We start from the raw sequence: 23,482 nt of genomic DNA, 5'->3' as shown, positions 1-23,482 counted from the left end.
ACGGTAGAAACGTTCATGAAAGCTGTCACATTGGATATCAGTGGACTCAAGTCTGGGGTCCTTGATACACCTCTGCGGTACCCGAATATGACTTCAGCTGACATTAGATCATTGGAGGAGTTGTGCCATGACAACAGCCTCACCATTAAGCCGGCCGATAATGGCGGTGCGGTTGTTGTCATGGACACGTCTTGGTATATGGGAGAAATAGGGAGACAACGTAACGATCAAAAAGTGTACAAGGAATTGCCAGGTGACCCAAAATTTGAATATATTAAAAAGATCAAAAGTGTATTAGATATGGCATGTGACCATGTTATCATTGATGAAGGTGTGCACTCCTTTTTACTTATGGAGAATCCCCGTACGCCAATGATTTATGTATTGCCAAAAAAAACCGCCTGGACGACTCATTGTGTCGGGCATTGACTCCATTTGCTCACACATTTCCATCTTCTTGGATCGCATACTCCGTACTTATGCAATCAATACAAAATCATATATCAGGGACACGGAGGATTTTTTGGAAAAGATCTCTACCGTGGTATTGCCTGATGGATGTCTGGTGGCATCATTTGATGTCACCAGTCTTTATACATCTATAGATCATGAACGTGGAGTTAATGCGGTCAGAAGATGTTTGGAACGTAGTGACTATTCTGGAGATTGTCGTGATTTTATCATTCAACTACTGAATCTGGTCATGAGACATAATTATTTTATGTTTGGGGAGCAGTTTTTTCTGCAATTACGTGGGACCGCAATGGGGTCCATTGTGGCCCCCATGTATGCAAATGTGTTTATGGCATCACTCGAGGAGGACCTTGTCTATGTGTCCCACCACTTCAACAAAGTATTGGGGTGGTGGCAATATATAGACGACGTCTTCCTCGTTTGGCAAGGTGATACAGAATCTCTGGAACAATTTCACTGTTATTTGAATGATATGGATAGTGAGATTGTATTTACATTAACACACTCCAGTAAACAGGTCCAATTCCTTGACACAATGGTGACTATAGTCGGTGATAGATTGTCTACGGACATCTTCACCAAGTCTACTGATTGTAACACATTATTGTGGTATGAAAGTTGTCACCCTAGACCCTGTATCGAGTCCTTACCACGCAGTCAATTACTGCGCGTGAAGAGAATCGTGCAGGATCCAGGAAACTTGCCTGTCAGATATGGACAAATGGTCAACAAGTTTAGACAGAGGGGGTACCCACAAAGAAATCTCAACAAACATCTAAGGAGAATACAGCTCCCGCAGGGAGATGAGGGAAAGAAACTGAAACTGAAATCAAAGCAGATCCCATTTGTATCAACATACTCAGAGCAGAGTAAGGATATAGCCAATATATTGAAAAAACATTGGCCTATCCTACAGAGCAATTTTCCCAAGATTGAATTACTAGCTAGGCCTCCACTCCTTTCATATAGACGGCCAACCAATCTACGTGACAGGCTGGTGAAGGCTGATGTCCCTATCAAGAAGAAGGTACAAACATTTCTCGGCACAAGAAGGACGGGATGTTTCCCGTGCCTCACGTGCGTGAACTGTGCGTATATGATGGAGGGTAATGTGTTCACACACCCAGGTACTGGGGTACAATATGATATTCGTCACTATCTCACGTGTGATAGCACGTATGTCATATATGTGCTGAAATGCCCATGTGGCCTCTTCTATGTGGGGGAGACCACATGTGACATGAAAACACGTCTGAATAATCATCGCTTCTCGATAAGAGTAAAAGACTGGATCTACCGGTTCCAAAACATTTTGTAGAACGTGGTCATACGGAAAAAGAGCTGAAATGTATAATCATAGATCAGGTCCAAAGAGGTAGACGAGGTGGTGACCGCACAGTGACCCTTAAACAACGGGAATTGCGGTGGATACACCGCCTACAGTCACTCAAACCACAGGGCCTAAAATGGAATATAATGTAGTTTGTTGGAGCTTTTTATTTTCTTTTTGTTCGTGACTCCCTGGGGTTTGCTTTCCTCTGGCTCTTTTGGTTATGTGATCACTTTTGGTGTCTGGAATTTTAACTATTTGTTTTTTCTATTTTTTCAGAACTTTCAGAACGGTTCAACTCTGAAAGGGATTCTATTATTTTTCAAGTACATTATCACGGCGGAAGAAGATGATGGTGATCGTTCAAGGAGGCCCCATGGGAGAGTAGGGTTGGAGTTATGGCTTTACATTTAATGAAATGGATGAGTCGTGAATGGAGGAATTTACGAAATGTGGGGATGTGGGGGGTGGATGTAGGCTACAGGGATGAAGGGTGTGAAAACGCTCAGCACCCTGTGGTCCTACGGGTTTGCATGGAGGATCACCTTGTGAGATGTCCATGTATACCACACCCCCTATTCTCCAGGACAAATATGCCCTATATTAGGATTACATCCTCCGATATTTACGGCTTGATATCCTTGTATCTACAATAATTACTTATAATAAAGAATCGAATTAGGATTGATTGACAACCCGATCACTCCCTATATGTGGTTTCCATTCTCCCCTATACAAACCTCACAGCCTGGTTCTCTCCAACTCTGGAGGCTGTGGTGTATTGGGGGTGAGCGCTTTCCTGTTGCCAGGCTACGGTTCCCATGATCAGTCATGTGACCCGGGGGCCGGACATGGAGGCGTCCCCCCGCATCCCTAGGCTTCAGGGGCGGGGCTTGGCGGCTGGTGTGAACGTCACGGCTGACGTCATTGTAGAGCGCGGCCTGGGAGTTTGGACACCGAGTTTGGACACCGGTTGCTAAGATATGGAGCATGCGCAGTGGAGGTATGGGGACGCGGAGACGGCTGCCGCCATAATCTTACTCCTTGCTGTAAGTTTTTTTTTAAAAAAATTTGACCGCATAATTAGCACATGCAGGTGATCACGTTAATTGAAAGCACGAGGCACTTTATGAATATGGCAATGTTTACATATGATCTATGAAGTTTTACTATGTATAAAATCGTGGTTCTATTGTATGATATGAAGTCAGGATTTCACAGATGATTTTGGAAAGAATTTGTATGTTATTCATGTTTTTTATATGATATTGATCATGTTATTGTTAATCACTCTGTTAATTAACTCACTAAGGATTGTGGGTATAAATATATGCTGTGACACTGATTGTTATGCTTGAGAAAGACTGCAAGGAGCAGTTGAAACGTTGCACAGGGGAAATAAAGTGGGTCGTTTTTACTGACATCCTGGAGTGCTGCCTCTTCTTTGAAGTTTCTATATATATATATATATATATATGTATATGTGTATATATATATATATATATATATATATAATTTCACTGAAAATTCAGTGCAACATAAAACGTAAACAAAAACTGGAATTTGCACTGTTTGTCTGTTCAGATATAATTTGTCTCTTTCATATTATAAGCTCCCCTTATATATAATTTACTTACAGTTCTGAAGACTCAGGGGTGCTGACAGGCTTGGCCTCAGGGGTGCTGGCAGGCTTAGCATCAGGGGTGCTGGCAGGCTTGGCCTCAGGGGTGCTGGCTGGCTTGGCTGGGCAGAAGGAGTGTGGGAGACTGTGAGGCCTTTTTTCTCCAAGCTGCTCCGGAAAAAAAAAAAATCATTATACCTCAGGTCAGACCACCAATCAGACCCCCAATGTTAATCAGACCTCAGCTAACAGCCCCAATAAGATCCCCAATGTTATTAAGACCCCAATAAGACCTCAGATAACACCTCAGCTCAGACCCCAATATGAATGACCCCCAATCAGACCTCAGATAAGAGCTCCATGCCTCATAGCAGCCCCCAGTAGCCTCTCCATCAGCCCCCAGTGCCTCTCCATCAGCCTTTCCATCAGCCCCCAGTGCGCCCTCCCCGGTATTAAAATCATTGGTGAGCAGTGCCCCCCCCCCAATCATTGGTGGCAGCGGCAGTTCCGATCTGAGTCCCAGCAGTGTAATGCTGGGGCTCCGATCAGTTACCATGGCAGCCAGGACGCTACTGACCTCCTGGCTGCCATAGTCAGTTAGTCAGCACCATACTTACATGCGCAGTACACTGCTGGGACTCCGATCAGAGCTGCCGCTGCCACCAATGATGGAGGTGGGGGCCGGGGGGCGCACTGCCCACCAATGATTTTGAATACTGGAAAGTTCGGGGGGAGGGCACAAGTCTACCCACCAATGATGCAGCGTCCGGGCGTCCCCATCACCATGGGAATGCCTCAGATTTAAAATATACCATCAGATCGGAGTTTTCTCCAATCCGGTATATATGGTATATTTTAACTTCAAGGGCGTTACCTACAGAGGACCAGGAGGTGGCGAGTAAAAAGCCTTCACTGCTTCCTGGTCTTTTGCCCTGAAAAGGAACGGCGTTCCTGCTACGAAAAAAGTGCAGGAATGCTTTTCCCACGCATTCCCGCAGGACTCGAGCCCTGTGTGTGAATAAACAGTGAAGTTTTGTTTTACTAACTGTTTTTTTGCCTCTGTTCTGCGTCCACTTACCCTGCCTACCAGAGCGAATCCCCACAATTGGTGGAGGATGCGTGCACACGCATTGAGGCTGGCCTGAAGGCCGAAAAGTGTTATTTTTTTTCGGGCACGGGTGTATGTCTTATATCAAGCCGCCAAGGTTACAACCTGTGTCCCCTGACAAAACGTAGGTGGTCGTGAAAGCCCTCATAGATGCTAACTTGCAACTGCGGGAGGTTAACAAGCAGCAGCAGGAAACCAACCAGCTGCTATTACAGCATGTGATGGCGTTACAAGCGGCAGGAGCAGGGGTGTACATAGAAATCACTGGGCCCCATGGCATGAATCTGAATTGGGCCCCCTTGTGAGTGACCCATCACACCCCTTAGGGCACATGCACATCTACTGCAGAGGTTCCAGCAGAAGCCTCTGTTGCAGATTCTGGCAAAAACAAAGGGCAAAACACCTCTGCATGTGGGATCTCGAATGACCCCATGATTGTGAATGGGATCCGGCAAATGCCAGCAGTGTTTGGCATATGCTGGATCTTGCGAATCTGATATTCTGCTGGAATGCTGGATCAGAATGCCAAAATCTGATCGCAAGTGACTACCTCGCCTTACCCGATGAATTGTGACCGCTGCTGCTACTTTATATATAGTGTAATCCTTCCCCCCATGGACTGTGCCTGCTTCTGCTTCACCTCCTCCCCAGTGCTGACTTACTATTTGTGCTGCTGGCAGAGTGCAGACAGGGCCTGGGGCATATCTTCACGGAGCTGGTCTGGATTTTGGATTGGTGACAGTGAGAGGTCAGGTCCGGACTGGAAAGTCAGGTCACAGTGCGATGTGTGCTGGTAGAGGAACAGGACAGGGACATTTTACAAAGTGCAGATACAGAAAACTAAAGGATTTAATCCAGTCACAAATAATGTTTCTCTGACTGCTGCAGAACCTCCTAATACACACCTCAGCTGCTGCAAAACCTCCTAATACACACCTCAGCTGCTGCAGAACCTCCTAATACACACCTCGGCTGCTGCAGATCATCATAATACACACCTCGGCTGCTGCAGATCATCATAATACACACCTCGACTGCTATAGAACATCATAAAACACACCTCAGCTGCTGCAGGACTTCATAATACACACCTCAGCTGCTATAGAACATCATAAAACACACCTCAGCTTTGATCACTTCTGTATTGAGGGCTAATTCACAGATCAGGTCATAAATGCTGGACACAATTTTATACCCTGACAGATGAAAACCCATCAGATCTGTAACACCCCAGAGTTGTGTTACTACACGCCTCTACCCCGCTACTATCTTCTAAGAGCCTTTACATTGTCATCTGATGTAAGTTATATTATGTCTTCACAACTGTGCATACAAAAACCATGTTAAATTCAATTGTTCCTTGTAATTTTCTAGGTTTACCAGCAGGTGGCAGCAATGCATTGGTAAGTACAAGTCACAGTTTAGTGTATCTAGGCTGGAATGGATTATTCCAGCTTAGCTCCTCCCCCTCTGTGGAGGTGTGGACTGTTCCCACATCCTGCAGCATGGGTGGAGGAGGAAGTTAGAGGTTGTGTAGTCTACCCCCTGCTAGGGGTAGGGTGTGTGTAGGAGATCCCTGCTTAGGGAAGACAGCAAGGATCTTGTCTCGGCTGAGACCTGATCATATACTAAGGCTGAGCATCTGCAGTCTCAGCTGGATGAAAGAAGCAGAGTACGACAGACAACATCCAGAGTTCCAGGAAGAAAGCATCCCCTGAGAATCCTTTTGTGAGTTAAGTCCAGAGACCTAGGAGAAGCCATTCCTCCTTCGCTAGTCTGTCCCCACAAAGCAGAAGATTAGTTCCTGCCACAGTTACAGAGCTACCAAGCAGACGACTTATCCTGCAAGCTCCCCACATAGCAAGCATAAGTATCTATTCCTGCCAAGGATTGCTAAAACCTGCTGGGACCAGAGACCAAAGCTGTATACTGCTGTATACAGTAAAGAAAAGTTTGAACTTCAGCTAAAGGTCTGGACATCATTTCTGCTCCAACATTCCTCTATTACTCCTACTATCACTACAATCAAGTTTATTGCAAGTCAGCCTGGAGTCCAGCCGTACCCAGGTAGGAGACACCGTTGACACAATTACCACTACCCTATAGAGACATTAAAGGCCATTACACCACTATGGCATTCTTAATCTGGGACGTGCGTTATAACACTTCCAAGGGCCCTTGGATAGTACTCTGTGCAGGCTGCAATTGGCGTCACAAACAAATATAGACTATTATCCACCCGTATCCTGGCACACTGCATAAGTGGCATCAGCGTTACCCCATATTCTGCTCATTGCAGATCTCATCATGGTCAGTGAGATCCGTGAGATGTTGACGTCCATGAACTGCCAGATCCGGAATAGTGATTTTCATTGTTGTGTTCCTATGACGGCTATCCTTTCAATAATTATTAGTGATGAGCGGCAGGTGCCATATTCGATTTCGACGAAATTCGCGAATATTCGATAGAATATTCGTTTTATATTCGTCGAAATCGAATATTCGTCATTATTCTTGTTATCGCGATTAATATGCGATTTAAATAATCGAATTTCGATTTTAACTTAAAGGCTACTCTCCTATTGAAATTGCAATTCGATTTTTTCAAGTTATAAAATTCGAATTTCGATTTTAACTTAGCACTGCTATATGCCATATTAGTTAGCCTAATATGGCATATAGCAGTGCTAAGTTAAAATCGAAATTCGAATTTTATAACTTGAAAAAATCGAATTGCGATTTCAACGTAATTCTCAAATCCGACAGTACATTCTAGTATATGGAGTCGTTCCCATGGTGATGGGGACGCTCCATAAGCATGGAATATGGCTTCAATGGCTTGGTAGAATTAGCGAATTGACGAATATATTCGTTATATTCCACAAAACGAATATAACGAATGTATTCGTCATATATCACAAAACGAAGATAACGAAGTATTCTGCATCTTCATTTTAGCTACCTATTCATCAATTTCGCTAATTCTAGCAATGATATAGGAAAGTTAACTATAGAGACAGCTAAGTATAATTCGCTATGCGATTATATGACTGCTTTTTTTTATAAATAGTATAATTATAATAATTATCAGGTATTATAATTATTCTATTTATTTAAAAAAAAAGCAGTAATATAATCGCATAGCGAATTAAACTTAGCTGTCCAGTCAGTGCCCGTTGCCGCTTCTGCCGACTTCCATGCTTATGGAGCGTCCCCATCACCATGGGAACATCTCCATATACTAGAATGTACTGTCGGATTTGAGAATTACGTTGAAATCGCAATTCGATTTTTTCAAGTTATAATAATCGAATTTCGATTTTAACTTAGCACTGCTATATGCCATATTAGTTAGCCTAATATGGCATATAACAGTGCTAAGCTAAAATCGAAATTCGATTATTATAACTTGACATAATCGAATTGCGATTCCAACTTGGACCTGGTTTACTATATGGTTGGCTTCAATGGCTTGGTAGAATTAGCGAATTGACGAATATATTCGTTATATTCCACAAAACGAATATATTCGTCATATTCCACAAAACGAAGATAACGAAGTATTCGTCATATTCCACAAAACGAAGATAACGAAGTATTCTGCATCTTCATTTTAGCTACCTATTCATCAATTTCGCTAATTCTAGCAATGATATAGGAAAGTTGACTATAGAGACAGCTAAGTATAATTCGCTATGCGATTATATTACTGCTTTTTTTTTTAAATAAATAGAATAATTATAATACCTGATAATTATTATAATTATACTATTTATAAAAAAAAGCAGTCATATAATCGCATAGCGAATTATACTTAGCTGTCTCTATAGTTAACTTTCCTATATCATTGCTAGAATTAGTGAAATTGATGAATAGGTAGCTAAAATGAAGATGCAGAATACTTCGTTATCTTCGTTTTGTGATATATGACGAATACATTCGTTATATTCGTTTTGTGGAATATAACGAATATATTCGTCAATTCGCTAATTCTACCAAGCCATTGAAGCCATATTCCATGCTTATGGAGCGTCCCCATCACCATGGGAACGACTCCATATACTAGAATGTACTGTCGGATTTGAGAATTACGTTGAAATCGCAATTCGATTTTTTCAAGTTATAAAATTCGAATTTCGATTTTAACTTAGCACTGCTATATGCCATATTAGGCTAACTAATATGGCATATAGCAGTGCTAAGTTAAAATCGAAATTCGAATTTTATAACTTGAAAAAATCGAATTGCGATTTCAACGTAATTCTCAAATCCGACAGTACATTCTAGTATATGGAGATGTTCCCATGGTGATGGGGACGCTCCATAAGCATGGAATATGGCTTCAATGGCTTGGGGACGCTCCATGAGCATGGAAGTCGGCAGAAGCGGCAACGGGCACTGACTGGAGCAGCCAGGAAGCCAGGAATCCAAAGGACAGGTAAGAACAACTTTAGGGAAGTGGGAAAGAAAAAAATATAACAATAAAAAAAAAAAAAAAAAAAAAAAAAAAACGAATATTCGAAATATCGAATTTATATCACTATATTCGAAATATTCGCGAATTAGCGAAGTGCCGATATTCGCGAAAAAAATTCGATATTCGAATATTCGCGCTCAACACTAATAATTATAAGGTTTGAAAAGTAACAAATCGGAATATCACAGAGAAAAATGACTTTTCATATAAAACATAACTTTTACTTTTAAATGTTAAAATAATACTATATAATAATAATAATCATGAAAAATGTCAGATAATAAGACAAAGCCTTACATTTGACGTGTCCAGGATAATACAATCCAATAAACAAAAATTTGACAACTTACAGTTTGGAAACCGTGGACCTGGCCAAAAGATATACGAGAGGTGAAGTCAGGACAGGGCGAGTGGGGAAAAAATCGCTAATGTGTCCCTTAACATTACGCCTGCCTAGAGGTGGAGCATCCGCCCCGAAAGGGGCGACCCCACTTCTCGGTGGCTAAGCCCTCACTGTTACCTACTTTAACCCTGCCAATGGAAATTTCAGTTCTTGTTCTTGTCCCTTTTTAGATGTTTGTCCCAACGCATTTCCCCAGTGTTCGTAAAAACTGAAATTACATGGAGAGGGATATAATAGGACAGAACTAAAACTCCCAGCTCTCCTAGGATGTTATGTAGTTTATCCCAGGACACCACCAACCTCTACTTCAGGCAGCACACAGAAGCTCCGCCGCCTCACATCGACATCCCATAGGTCTTTCACCAGTTCTTTGCAATGGTCATATGATGTCATCACCAAAGGTCCTTTAGACTTCTGCTGCTCTGCTATTCCTTGGCTCCCTGCTCTGGTCACATGGTTGATGACATCACCAAAGGTCCTTCTCCACTTCTTACATTCGCTTTTTACACAGGTAGCTAGCAATACAACTGTGATTAGTGGGTGGGGCCTATCCCCCAATGCGGGCCCCCTTCCTTCAGGGGCCCCATAGCAGTTGCGTGGTCTGCCTCTATAGAAGGTACGCCACTGGGCAGGAGCGTCCCAGAACGTCCACGATGCCCGGAAAGCTGCCCGTGCGGCGATCACTAAGATGACCCCCCTCGGACGACGTTGAGACCTATCTGGCAGTATTCGAAAAGGTGGCCGTGAGGGAGAAGTTAGCCCTAGACCAATGGGCTGAGGTCATCTCTCCGTTCCTGGCGTCTGGATCCCAGCAGGTGTTTTTCGAACTACAAGATGATCAAGCAGCCTACTACCCGATGAGATTCTAGCAAGACTGGGGGTGAATATATTGGTCTGGGCCCAGCAGGTCCATCAGTGAGAATTTAACCCGGCTGAATCCGCCAGACCGCAGTACTATAATCTGCTACACCGGTTGCAAAAATGGCTGCAGACTGGCGTACTGAGTCCCACTGCTATGCTGAACCTTCTGTTGGCTGATGTGTTCTGGAGGGCTTTGCTGTACCCTCTCCAGCACTGGATCAGCCAGTTGTCCCCTGGTAATGCCCTAGAGATGGTCGACCTGGTGGATCGCTATGAGGCCACCAGAAATCTACAGGGGGTTCTTTTGGTGGAAGGAAGTTAAACCCCGGAAATCTCCACCCTCGACCAGGCGTCTAAGGACAACAAAACCCGCTCGGGATATACTCTCTACAGACCCAGCTCCGATGGTCTGTTGGTGGTGTCAAGAGCCTGGTCACATAAGGGCCGACTGTCCCCATCGAGGGGAACTCATGGACACTTACTATGGCTACCGCCTCTCAATGTATGCCAGGAGGCTGTGTGCAACGGGTACCCCCGGGACAATAGACAATAGTCACCTGTGCCAGTTGCAAGTGGGAGATACCCTGGCGGTGTCGCTGCTGGACTCACGGAAGCCTGGTGTCCCTGGTAAGAGCCGATTATACTGGCAGAAAATTTGGCATTGTGTGCATCCATGGAGACTTAAAGGACTATCCCACGCCCTGGTGTCTCTATCCACGGTGGCCGGCAGGTGGACTCATGAGGTGGCCGTTGCCACAAAGTTAAATTATGAACTAATAATTGGGAGACACTTCCCCAGTTTCCCGTCACTGTGGCCTGAGGCGAGAGTCACCGATACCAATGGGGCAGGAGTAGCCCCAATAGAATGGCCTTGCTCAGGGGGAAACCAGAACCTGAGGCCGAAGGGCCAGAAGTAGGGGTGGCCGATACTGTGGTGGAAGGGGGGAGCCAACCCCACTGAATGTAATGGTGGGAGATGTGGAGGATTTTCCGCCGGGTCTGGAGTTGGCAGACCTGAACGTCTTTGGAGACAATTTTAGTACAGCACAGCACCAGGATCCGACTCTATCCCGGGCCTGGAAAAATGTAGTAGTTGAAAGTGAGCCGCCACAACTGGGGGCCGAATCTATGTTCCTCCGTTTTGTGGTTCAGCAGGAGATGCTGTAACGGGTAAATCAACTACGGGGTGAGCATATTGAACAGTTATTGGTGCCCAAGGTGTATCGCAAGCTCTTGTTAGCCCACCAACCTGTTTTTGGGGGACACCTGAGCCAGCAGAAAATGCAGAACTGGATTCTACAGTGGTTTTACTGGCCCATGGTGTTCAGAGAGGTGGAAGAGTATTGCAAGTCTTGCTCAACCTGTCAGATAACCAGCCCCCAGCCACATTTCTGTAGTCCCCTGGTCCCTCTCCCGATTATTGAGGTTCCATTTGAGCAGATCACTTTGGATCTCATAGGCACAGTACCAAAGTCTGCTAGAGGGCACCAACACATCTTGGTAGTCCTGGACTATGCCACTCGGTACCGCTGCGACATTCCCTTGCCAAACTCATAGCCAAAGAGTTAATGGCGATGTTTTCCGAATGGGCCTACCTAAAAAGATTCTGACCGACCAGGGGACCACTTTTATGTCAAAAGTCATGAGGGAACTCAGTAAACTACTACAGATCAAACAGTTACGGATTTCCGTCTATTGTAACGGGGTGCCAAAGGCGCACTCGGTCTCCCATCAGCAGCAGACCTGCTGCTTTGCTTCGGGAGCGAGGATCTGTGTTTGACCTCGTTCCCAGGGCAGCTTTGCTAGCTGGGAGGTTCCCTGCTCCTAGGTCTGGCTTGAGCGCCAAGCTGATCACTCGGTGCTCAACTGGTCGGTCTGTCGGTCATGTGACGCTGGCCACGTCACATGACCCTCACTCCCCACTATAAATACAGGCAGCCTGCTGGCCACAGGTTGCCTGCTAATTTAGGTTCCTGGCAGTTGTTGTATACCTGTGTAATTACCTGAAACTGTCCCCTGACGATCCTTTGCCTGCTCCTCCTGTACTGCGCAGCCTTCCTGGTATATTGACCTAGGCTTCCACCTGACTATTCTTTGCGGACCACCTTTGGTTCTTCTCGACTCTCCTGGTATTTATGACCCCTGCTTCTCCTGACCTTTCTTTGCTTATTCCTCTGTACTGCGTTGTCCTCTTGGTTTTTACCCGGTCCGTTCACTATCCGTTATTTGTCTCGTCTGTCTTTCCCGCACGTATCCTAAGTTAGGGACTGCCGTCCAGTTGTCTCCTGTCATCAGGACTCGTGAGTCAAGTAGGCAGGGCCAGGGGTGAGGGTGGAGCGCAGTGGTCACTATCCTCCCCCCTGTGTGTGTGTATACGTGACCGTTACATCTATCACACGCAAACGAACGGCCTGGTAGAGAGGTTTAATCAAACCTTGAAAAACATGTTAAAGCGGGTGGTGTCTAAAGATGGGAGGGATTGGGATCCTCTACTGCCCTATCTCATGTTCGCAGTGTGATAAAAGTGTGATTGAGTATGTCACTCAGATGCAAGAGTGGATGGAGACAGTGTTGCCACTGGTTAAGGAACGCATAGAGGCAGCTCATTGAGTCCAGAGTAGAGTCTATACTCGCCAGGCTCGGGTTCGGAATTTTAACCCAGGTGATCAGGTTTTGTTTCTGGTACCGACACTGGACAGTAAGTTCCTGGCCAGGTGGCAGGGGCCCTATGAGGTACTCGAGAAAGTGGGAGAGGTAAATTACAAGGTACACCAGCAAGGGCGGCGAAAGTTGGAGCTGGTTTACCATGTTAATTTACTAAAACCTTGGAAAGATAGGCAGACCCCAGTAAAAATTGCTGACAGCCTCTCTTCTAAACAGGATCAGGAGGCCAGGAAGTTCATTAGTCGGAACACAAATGTGTTCTCTGACCTCCCTGGGCGCACATCCGCAATCCGGCATGACATTGTCATTGAGCCTCAGGCAAAAGCGTTTAAAGCCATACCAGGTACTCGAGGTTCGGCGACAAGCCATCTCGGAGGAAGTGCAGCTAATGCTGCGGCTAGACGTCATCGGGGAGTCAAAAAGTGAATGGGCTAGTCCGATAGTCTTAATACCCAATCTGGACAGGACGTTACAACTTCCGCAAACTTAATGAAGTTTTCAAGTTTGGCGCATATCCCATGCCCCGAGTGGATGAGCTTATTGAGAATTTAGGTCAAGCGGTATTTCTCGGTTCTGGAACTTACCAAAGAGTACTAGCAGGTACCCTTGACGGAGGCTGCCAAGGAGAAAACTGCTTTCATCACACCAGAGGTATTACCATTTGGTCTATATGGCGCTCCTGCCACGTGTCAAAGGCTAATGGACATTGTACTCCATCCACATCATCGGTACGCTTTGGCATACCTGGACAATATAGTTATCCACAGTACCGTCTGGGAAAGTCACCTACCTAAGGTACAGGCAGTGTTGGACTCCCTTAGGAAAGCTGGCTTGACCGCTAACCCCCAAACAAGTGCGCAATAGGGTTAGAAGAGACTAAATACCTAGGGGATGTCATTGGTCGTAAAGTCATCAAATCCCAAGTAAACAAATTCAGGCTCAATTCTGTATCGCCTCTATCTGTCACCTCTAGGCAAGTAAAGTCGTTCCTGGGGATGACGGGCTATTACATGAGGTTCGTCCCCCACTTTGCTATGATAGCCGCCCCATTGACAGGACTTTTGAAGGGACATACTGTAAGTATGTGATGGTTCGCTGGGATCATCAGACGGAAGAGACGTTTTCCACTTTGAAGTCGGCCCTGTGTGGGTCCCCCTGGTGAAAGCATATACGGGCATATTTCAGTACTATAAGAAATATATGTATGCACTGCACTGTTTAATTTTTTTTCTGGTGAAAGCATATAGGGGCATATTTCAGTACTGCAAGAAATATATATACACACTTCACTGTTTCATTTTTTTTCTGTATTTCAGTACTACAAGAAAAATATATACACACTGCACTGTTAATTTTTTTTTCTGTTGAAAGCGTTTAGTGGCTTATTTCAATACAAAAATATAAATATATTTGTCGCTTTTAGGAGTGTTTAAATTGGCTTTTAATTTATTTAGTTCAGCTACAAGTATGTCACACAGAGAAGTGCCAGGGCATGCACAGAGGAGTGGCAGAGGCTTAAATGTTTCTGGTGCAGGCATAGATCGCAGCAGAGTAAGGTGGCGTGGCAGGAGGAGTCGCAGCGAGAGGCCTGAGCTCCTGGTGTCATGTAGTGGTTGTGTCTTGACTAGCAACCCAGCGGTTCTTGATTGGTTAACTCGCTCATCCACTTTATCCCAAGTGACATCAGACACCCCCAGCCAACACTTGTCCCAAGTGACATTCAGACAAGACCCTTAGTTGGCATGGCCCGGGAGCAGGCCCTGTGCCTTCACCTGCCCTTAACCTGCTTCTGTTCTTTGCTGTTCCACCACCCAAACAGGTATTTTATGCTGTGGGCTCAGCTCCACTGTCCTCTAGTAGCTCGTCCTCGCTGTATAATCAGCAGCTACTGCCCAGCCAAGATTTGGAGGAGACATCCGACGCTTCCTCCGCTAGGCGGGCAAGTAGTGATGAGGAGAGTTGCATTGGATGTGGTGTCGCGAGCATTCAGGCTCCTGACCCAGAGACCATTGAGGAGGACATCAGTGACGTGCAGACATTATCGATGATGATGAATGTGATCACACTTGGGAGCCGAGTGCAGAAGTGGCTTCATCATCATCAGGAGAAGAGGGTGGCAGCTTGCTCGTGAGGCAGCAGCGGAGCCAGCAAGTCGCTAGCGTGGCCGGGAGTCAGTAGGGTGGCAGCAGTTGGAGGTTGGGAGCCAAACTAGCACGGTGTAGACCACGCGCTTTGCAGCAGCCTACCTGCCCGGAAAGGAGTGGTGCACGGGTCAACGGGAGCAGCGGCGGTAGCAGTCAGCCAGTGAGTAGTGTTGGAGGGAAAATCAGGTACTCGGCGGTGTGGCAGATTTTTGTGAAGGCGCCGGAGGCGGTCAACATGGCCATATGTAGAATATGTGGGCAGAAGGTGAAGCGTGGCCAGGGTGCCAATGTTGTCACCACAGCCCTGCTTCAACATATAGTGTCACCATAAAGTGGCCTGGGAGATCCGTGGCTCCGATGTAGTGGTCCAGCCTGCCGCAGCAACCGCTGCATCACTCAGTGGTCCAGCCTGCCACACCCGATTTCATGCAGAAGGCTCCAATACCTCAGTCAAAGGGAGCTGTCTGTCGTTCCATCGTCTGCTGTTCCTGTTTCTCCTGCTCCTCCTACTCCTGGTCAGTCACTCCGTTAGCAATTGATCACCAAAGCGATTGCCAAGAGACAACAGAATGCGTGCACAAATCTAACGGCGCAGAAGCTGAACGTGCTTCTGCCAAAGTTGTTGGTGCTGCAGTCCCTCCCTTTCCACACAGGGCAGGAACTGCTCCCTGTGATTCATCAAGAAATTGAATCCTGGCTTTCTCTGCGACAACTGAAATTCGGAACCATGGTGACTGACTACGGAAAGAACATGGTGTCGACGCTGCGTCAAGGAAGGTTGAGCCATACGCCCTGCATGGCACACGTTTTCAATCTGGTTGTCAAGCGGTTCTTAAAGTCTTCCACCCATCTGCCAGTCATCCTAAAAATGGCCAGGAAACTTTGCATGCACTTCAGCCACTCATACACCGCAAAGCACACCCTCGAGCTGAAGCGGCAGAATGGCATCCCCCAACATAGGCTGATATGCAACGTTTCCACCCGTTGGAATTCTACCCTCCATATGTTGGACCGACTATACAAACAGAGAAAGGACATCAACGATTTCTTGATGATGCAAGCGGATAGAAGCATTCCCCTGTGCAACTTCGATGTCAGCCAGTGGCAGCTTATGCATGACACCTTCCATTTGCTCAGCCCCTTTGAGGACACTACGTTATTTGTCACTCGCCAGGACTTCGGGAAGAACTACGTCATTCCACTGCTTCATGTCCTGGAACAGATGCTGGTAACAATGGCTGGTCAGGGCACTGGAGATGTGGCGCCGAGATCTCACGGCTACATGAACCCTGTGGGGGTTGAACTGGAGGAGGAGGACATTCATGCACAAGCAATGTGTAGCGAAATGGGTGGTTTTTCTACTCAGGTGACAGGAGAGGAGGGGCAGGAGCAGCCAGAGGAGCTACAGGGCGATAAGGAAGACAAGACAGAGGACCCAGACACACTGTGGCAGTATGCAGTGGAGATGGAGGCAGGGAGTCCCTCCGAGTCGCTTGCACAAATTGCCCGATGCATGCTCACTTGCTTGCGTAGTGACAACCGAATTGTCACCATTCAGCAGAGGGATAACTTCTGTCTCTCCACCTTGTTGGACCCTCGCTACAGTGGCCTTTTTTACACCCACTGAGAGGTAGGACAAATTGAAGTACTACAGAGACATCCTATGTAGTCAGTTGGCTGCTGACTATCTGCGCCATCGTCCATCCTCTCGCATCCGCCTGATGCCACACAAATCTGATACCAAGTGCTCCTTCTTTCACCCACCTTCGGCAGCGGGTACTGGTATTGCCACCCACGGCCCCACTCTGTCACTGGGTCCCTTTGTGGTCTCCTGATGCTGCTGCTGCCATCGCCACACTATGTCACCTTGCCACTCTGTGGCATCCTGATGCTGCTGCTGCTGCTATATCTGCACTATGTCACCTTGCCACTCTCTGTTATCCTGATGCTGCTGCTGCCATATCCACACCATGTCACCTTGCCACTCTGTGGTCTCCTGATGGTGCTTCTGTCATATCTACACTATGTCACATTGCCACTCTGTGATATCTGCGGTATCCTGATGCTGCTGCTGCCGCATCCACACTATGTCACCTTACCACTCAGTGTGGATATGGCAGAAGCATCAGGATGCCACAGAGTGGCAATGTGACACAGTGTGGATATGACAGAGGCACCATCAGGAGACCAGAGTGGCAAGGTGACATGGTGTGGATATGGCAGCAGCATCAGGATAACAGAGAGTGGCAAGGTGACATAGTGCGGATATAGCAGCAGCATCAGGATGCCACAGAATGGCAAGGTGACATAGTGTGGAGATGGCAGCATCAGGATACCACAGAGTGGCAAGGTGACATAGTGTGGATATGGCAGCAGCCCCATCAGGAGACCACAGAGTGGCAAGATGACATAGTGTGGATATGGCAGCAGCAGCAACATCAGGATACCAGAGAGTGGCAAGGTGACATAGTGTGGATATGGCAGAAGCATCAGGATGCCACAATGTCACCTTGCCGCTCTGTGGTATCCTGATGGGGCTGCTGCAATATCCACACTATGTCACCTTGCCACTCTGTGGTATCCTGATGCTGCTGCCATATCTACACTATGTCACCTTGCCACTCTTTGGTCTCCTGATGCTGCTGCTGCCATCTACACACTATGTCACCTTGCCTCTCTGTGGTATCCTGCTGTTGCTGCCATATCCACACTGTCACCTTGCCACTCTGTGGTATTTTGATGCTGCTGTTGCCATATCCACACTATGTCACCTCACATTGCCACTCTGTGGCATCCGCCTGATGCTGCTGCTGCCGCCACCTCCAGACTCGGTCACTGTGCCACTCGGTGGCCTTCTCCTGATGCTGATTCACTAATTTAAATACTGGGATCAGTGGGCGATGACCAACGCTAAACTATTAACTAATAAAGTGTCAATCGCTAAAAAAAATATCTGAAAAGAATAAATCAAGGCAACTGGACTTACTGTAGATTTCTTGAAAATGTTTCACTCGTTCTTCCATCGAGCTTTCTCAACTCAGAATTGAGAAAGCTCGTTGGAAGAATGAGTGAAACGTTTTCAAGAAATCTGCAGTAAGTCCAGTTGCCTTAATTTATTCTTTACAGATATACCATGACCTGGATAAATGAGAACCTTCACAGACACAATCGCTAAAAAAGTTTTATTAAATGTACATAAAAATGAGGATGCAAACATGGATAAACCCTGGATCACACTAGTCCCAAGTGTGAATATTGTCTCACACACTGACACAGGATCTTGGGTCTGTGTATATAGATCATGAGGCAAATCGGATGTCAGTGGGTGTGTGGAGTTAAAGCTTTTCAGCCCTAACACACACTTAATGCACTGACTAACAATAGGGTACAGATCTTTGAGATCATCTGTGATTGAACCCTTTATTGCTCCACTGGTTGTACACAGAAACCGGCTATTCTGTAATGCTGCTTTCTTGCTAATAATGTCGCTGTGTCATAATTGGCTAGTGCACCTCTAATCATATCACATTATCGATGCATTTCTTAGCTGCCATATATTGCAGCTTAATCATCAAGAGCATATATATAGCGTTAGGAAGCCGGCACGCACAAACAAACATACAGATATAGATGTAGCTGCACTCTCTCTTGTCTAGCTTGCAGCCACGTAGCCTGCGTCACTGGGACTGCCGTAGCACGGCTGCCCTGTGCTGCTCCTAATGAGGAATCAACCAGACCCTCTGGGCTGATCAAAGCAGCGCGGGAGCCAATCAAGCAGGGACTTTGCCGAAAGCTGGCCCGCCACTACCCTGCCTAATAGCTTTGCTGATTTGGAGTGCCTAGGTATGTATGTAGTACGGAGTTACTACGGGTGGCTTATAATTGTCATAATGACATCTGTCCCACTGGAAAGTAAGGCACAGGTGCCCACTTAACATATAGGTAAATAATGTAGATAATAAACGCACCCTAGAACTGATAGAGCGATACTGTAATTAATGGAGTGGCTATGTAACTACTGGCAAGGTAGAATAAACCATGGTAGTAAAAGATTGCTGCACGGCTAAGCTCAGGCATTATGAATGTAGGCATCTGATCAACATAAACCTATCTACTGGGAGATAGGAGGAGGATCTGGATGACGTGCGCCTCTTAGCAGATCTGTGGGAGGAGGGTCAGAGACTGATTGGCACAGGACCTTTCACTGACCTGAAACCCGCCTCCAAAAAAAGCCCACCGATCAGTGATTACTCCCCTCTGGATGCCTTTCTCATGATAACAGAAAAATTAAGAACACTACATCTATGAGCATGGGGATCTAATAACCTGACCCCAGCTGAATCAGCAGCTTTGATACTGCTAAGCACCCTAGAACGGAAAAGAGCAATACTGTAATTAATGGAGTGACTATGTCATTACTGGCAAGGTAGAATAAACCATGGTAGTTGCATGGATAAGCTCAGGCATTATGAATGTAGGCGTCTGATCAACATAAACCTATCTACTGGGAGAGAATTAATGTCACATATGACGACAGTAGACGGGATTAACGTGTAGCCAAAGTGACATAAAAGGGGAAAAAACAATATGTCTGTGAATGATAAACAAAACAAATGGTTGTCACTGGATAAAACTGGTGTATGAGACAAAACTGATTTAATCCGTGGGGTTTGGTGGTCTGCAAAGTGAAGGTCCACTGGGCCTCCTTTTTAAGGAGGAGGTTGTTTGCATAATTTCCCAGCGCAGAAATTTTTTATGCTCAATACCCTGAAATACGATACAATCGGTTCTATCAGGGTCAAATTTGAGCATATGTGGAGCAATCGGGGTATCAGCTTGATTCACAATTTCCTGCAGATGTTCCCCAATGCGGCGCCTAAATTCTCGCTTTGTTTTACCCACATATTGTAGATTGCAAATGCAAGTTGCTACATATACAACGCCAACGGTCCTTCAGTTTATAAAAGACCGAATCGTGTGTCTCTTCTTGGTGGTGGTGCTCTCAACCAATCTTCTTTTCTTAATCACTTTACATGCCAAGCAACCACTACAGTTGTATGTGGCCGGTGGTCTATTAGGTAGCCACTAGCCAGGTTTCCAACACAGGGGTGGAGAAAACACTATGGACAAGTTTATCCCTCAGATTACTAACTTGTCGGAATGTAATCAACCGATAGTCCCCCACGAGGTGCCCCACAACCAGGTCCGAATTAAGAAGGCTCCAGCTGTCCTGTACGTGCGCTACATCGAACATCCCAATAATTCGCATTTTAGAATCATTTGTCATGGTTGTTTTGGGATGTAAAAGACTTTCTCTGTTACAGGAAGCCACATGATGATACGCCTGTTTAAGCAGCTCTGCCGGATACCCCCTCTGACTGAATCTGACCCTAAGCTCATTGGCAGCCCACTCAGAACAATTACGTCTAGCTGTCAAGTATTGTCCTTTGGGAATACCACACTTTAGCGGGAGTGGATCACCACTTTCCCATTTAAGTAGCGTGTTAGTGGCTGTTTTGACTTTTCTATCAGAGCCAATATGAATGGAAAGGTCAAGAAATGCTAGTTTAGTGTCATGGATCTCACTGGTAAAAAATATACCCAAGTCGTTACATTTGAGGGCTGACACAAAGTTGTTAAAAGCAGGATGAATATATCGTCGATGGACCTCAGCCACAATGTAATGTATGAGGTCCATCAACTCTTGCTTTCTCCAAAGACAACCTCTCTCTCCCACCAGCCCAGGTAGAGGTTAGCGAATGTGGGGGCACAGGGACTGCCCATCGCAACTCCCCTGAGCTGGTGGAAGATCTGTCTGCCAAACAAAAATATGTTGTTCTGCAGAACAAAGATCAGCAACCTAACTACAAATTAATTGTGTGATCTCAAGTTTGCACCTCTTTCTGCCAGGAAGGCCCTTACAGCTTCACACCCCCTCCCATGTGGGATGGAGCTGTAGAGGGCCTCCACATCTAAACTGGCTAACAGGGTTCCCCTGTCACACATTACATAATTGAAGCACTTTAGTACAGCGGTGGTATCCCTCACATAAGAGGGTAGGCTCAACACAAAGGGACGTAGAATTATATCCACATAGTTGCTGATCTTCTCAGTGAGTAGTGATAAGCAGCAAGGGTCATATTCAAATTTGCAAATATTTTGTAGAATATTCGGCGAATAATCGCGAATTCGAATATTCGTTATATTCTACAATTTTATTTTTTACTCGAAAAATCGACAAGGCAATGATCGTGTAATATGCAAATTTCCGTAATGCTAATTTTTATTGCAAATTTTTCAATTGCCGAGCAAATACATGATTCCTCCCTGCTTTTTGACTTGTGGGCCAATGAGTCATATCCCTATATCGAATATATATGTTTTTTCGAATATTCATAATATTCTAAAACAAGAATATATAGCAATACAGCGCATAGTTGAAAAAAACGAATGTAGAGCAATTTAGCTAATATAGTGCTATTATCTTTTTTTTATAGTTGTAATTTTTTTCCAATATGAACTTCAGATGAGAAAAAAATTATTTTATTAGACAAAGAAGATTATTGCACTATATTAGCTAAATTGCTCTATATTAGTTTTTTTCTTAACCTTCTCCCGACAGCCTAACTCAGGGATGCGTCCTGCGGGTGGCCGGGTTATTCCTCCTTGGCGCGTCATCCCGCGAGAGCCGTGATTTCGCATGAACGCACGGCCTGCCAGCAGCGATCATTCACTGGCAGGCTGTAGATGCGATTATTATTTTTTTTAACCTTAAAAAAGTATATTAGATGCTGTTTTGTTAACAGCGTCTAATATACCTGGTCCTCTGGTGGTCCCTTTTGCTTGGATCGACCACCAGAGGACACAGGCAGCTCTGTAAGTAGCACCAATAACCACACTACACTACCCCCCGGTCACTTATTAACCCCTGATCACCCCATATAGACTCCCTGATCACTCCCCTGTCATTGATCACCCCCCTGTAAGGCTCCATTCAGACGTCCATATGTGTTTTGAGGATCCGCAGATCCACGGATCCGCAAAACATGGACACCGGCAATGTGCGGACAAGAATAGGACATGTTCTATAGGCTCTACAAAAACGCTGTGTTTGCCCGATCAGGCCTGATCTTGTGCGCACCCTTGCGTTCAGTCCGCCCCACCGCAGTGACAGGATTTTTTTTTCTGATTACTGCAAAAACACCGTAAAATCGCTGCAGCGCTATAAAGATCACTTTTGAGGGGCATGGCGAGTTCATAGAAGTTAGCGGAAATAGATATTTTTTTTGTTTGTTTTTTTGTTTTTTCTTACAAAGTCTCATATTCCACTAACTTATGACAAAAAATTAAATCTTACATGAACTCACCATACCCCTCACGGAATCCAAATGCATAAAAATGCCCTGTGAAATCCTAAAGGTATTCATTGGAATTTGGGCCCCTTTGCGCATCTTGGCTGCAAAAAAGTGTCACACATGTGGTATCGCCGTAGTCAGGAGAAGTAGGGCAATGTGTTTTGGAGTGTATTTTTACATATACCCATGCTGGGTGAGATAAATATCTCTGTAAAAGACAACTTTTCCCATTTTTTTTAATACAAAGTTGTCATTTTACAGCGATATTTCTCTCACCCAGCATGGGTATATGTAAAAATACACCCCAAAACACATTGCCCTACTTCTTCTGAGTACGGCGATACCACATATGTGACACTTTATTGCAGCCTAGGTGCGCAAAGGGGCCCAAATTCCAATGAGTACCTTTTTAGGAGGGCATTTTTAGACATTTGGATTCCAGACTTCTTCTCACGCTTTAGGGCCCAGGGCCCCTAAAATGCCAGGGCAGTATAAACACCCCACATGTGACCCCATTTTGGAAAGAAGACACCCCAAGGTATTTTGTGAGGGGCATGGCGAGTTCATGTAAAATTTTATTTTTTGTCACAAGTTAGTGGAATATGAGACTTTGTAAGAAAAAAAAAGATATAATTTTCTGCTAACTTGTGGCAAAAAAAAAACTTCTATGAACTCGCCATGCCCCTCACAGAATACCTTTTTGTCACAAGTTAGCGGAAAATGATGATTTATTTATTTTTTTCTTACAAAGTCTCATATTTCATTAACTTGTGACAAAAAATAAAAACTTCCATGAACTCACTATGCCCATCACAAAATACCTTGTGGTGTCTTCTTTCCAAAATGGGGTCACATGTGGGGTATTTATACTGCCCTGGCATTTTAGGGGCCCTAAAGCGTGAGGAGCAGTTTGGAATCCAAATGCCTAAAAATGCCCTCCTAAATGGTACTCATTGGAATTTGGGCCCCTTTGCGCACCTAGGCTGCAAAAAAGTGTCACACATGTGGTATCGCCGTACTCAAGAGAAGTAGGGCAATGTGTTTT

Source organism: Bufo gargarizans, chromosome 2, assembly GCF_014858855.1.
Source record: "Bufo gargarizans isolate SCDJY-AF-19 chromosome 2, ASM1485885v1, whole genome shotgun sequence".
NCBI classification, from domain to species: domain Eukaryota; kingdom Metazoa; phylum Chordata; class Amphibia; order Anura; family Bufonidae; genus Bufo; species Bufo gargarizans.
Note: the sequence above shows the minus strand (reverse complement) of the source record.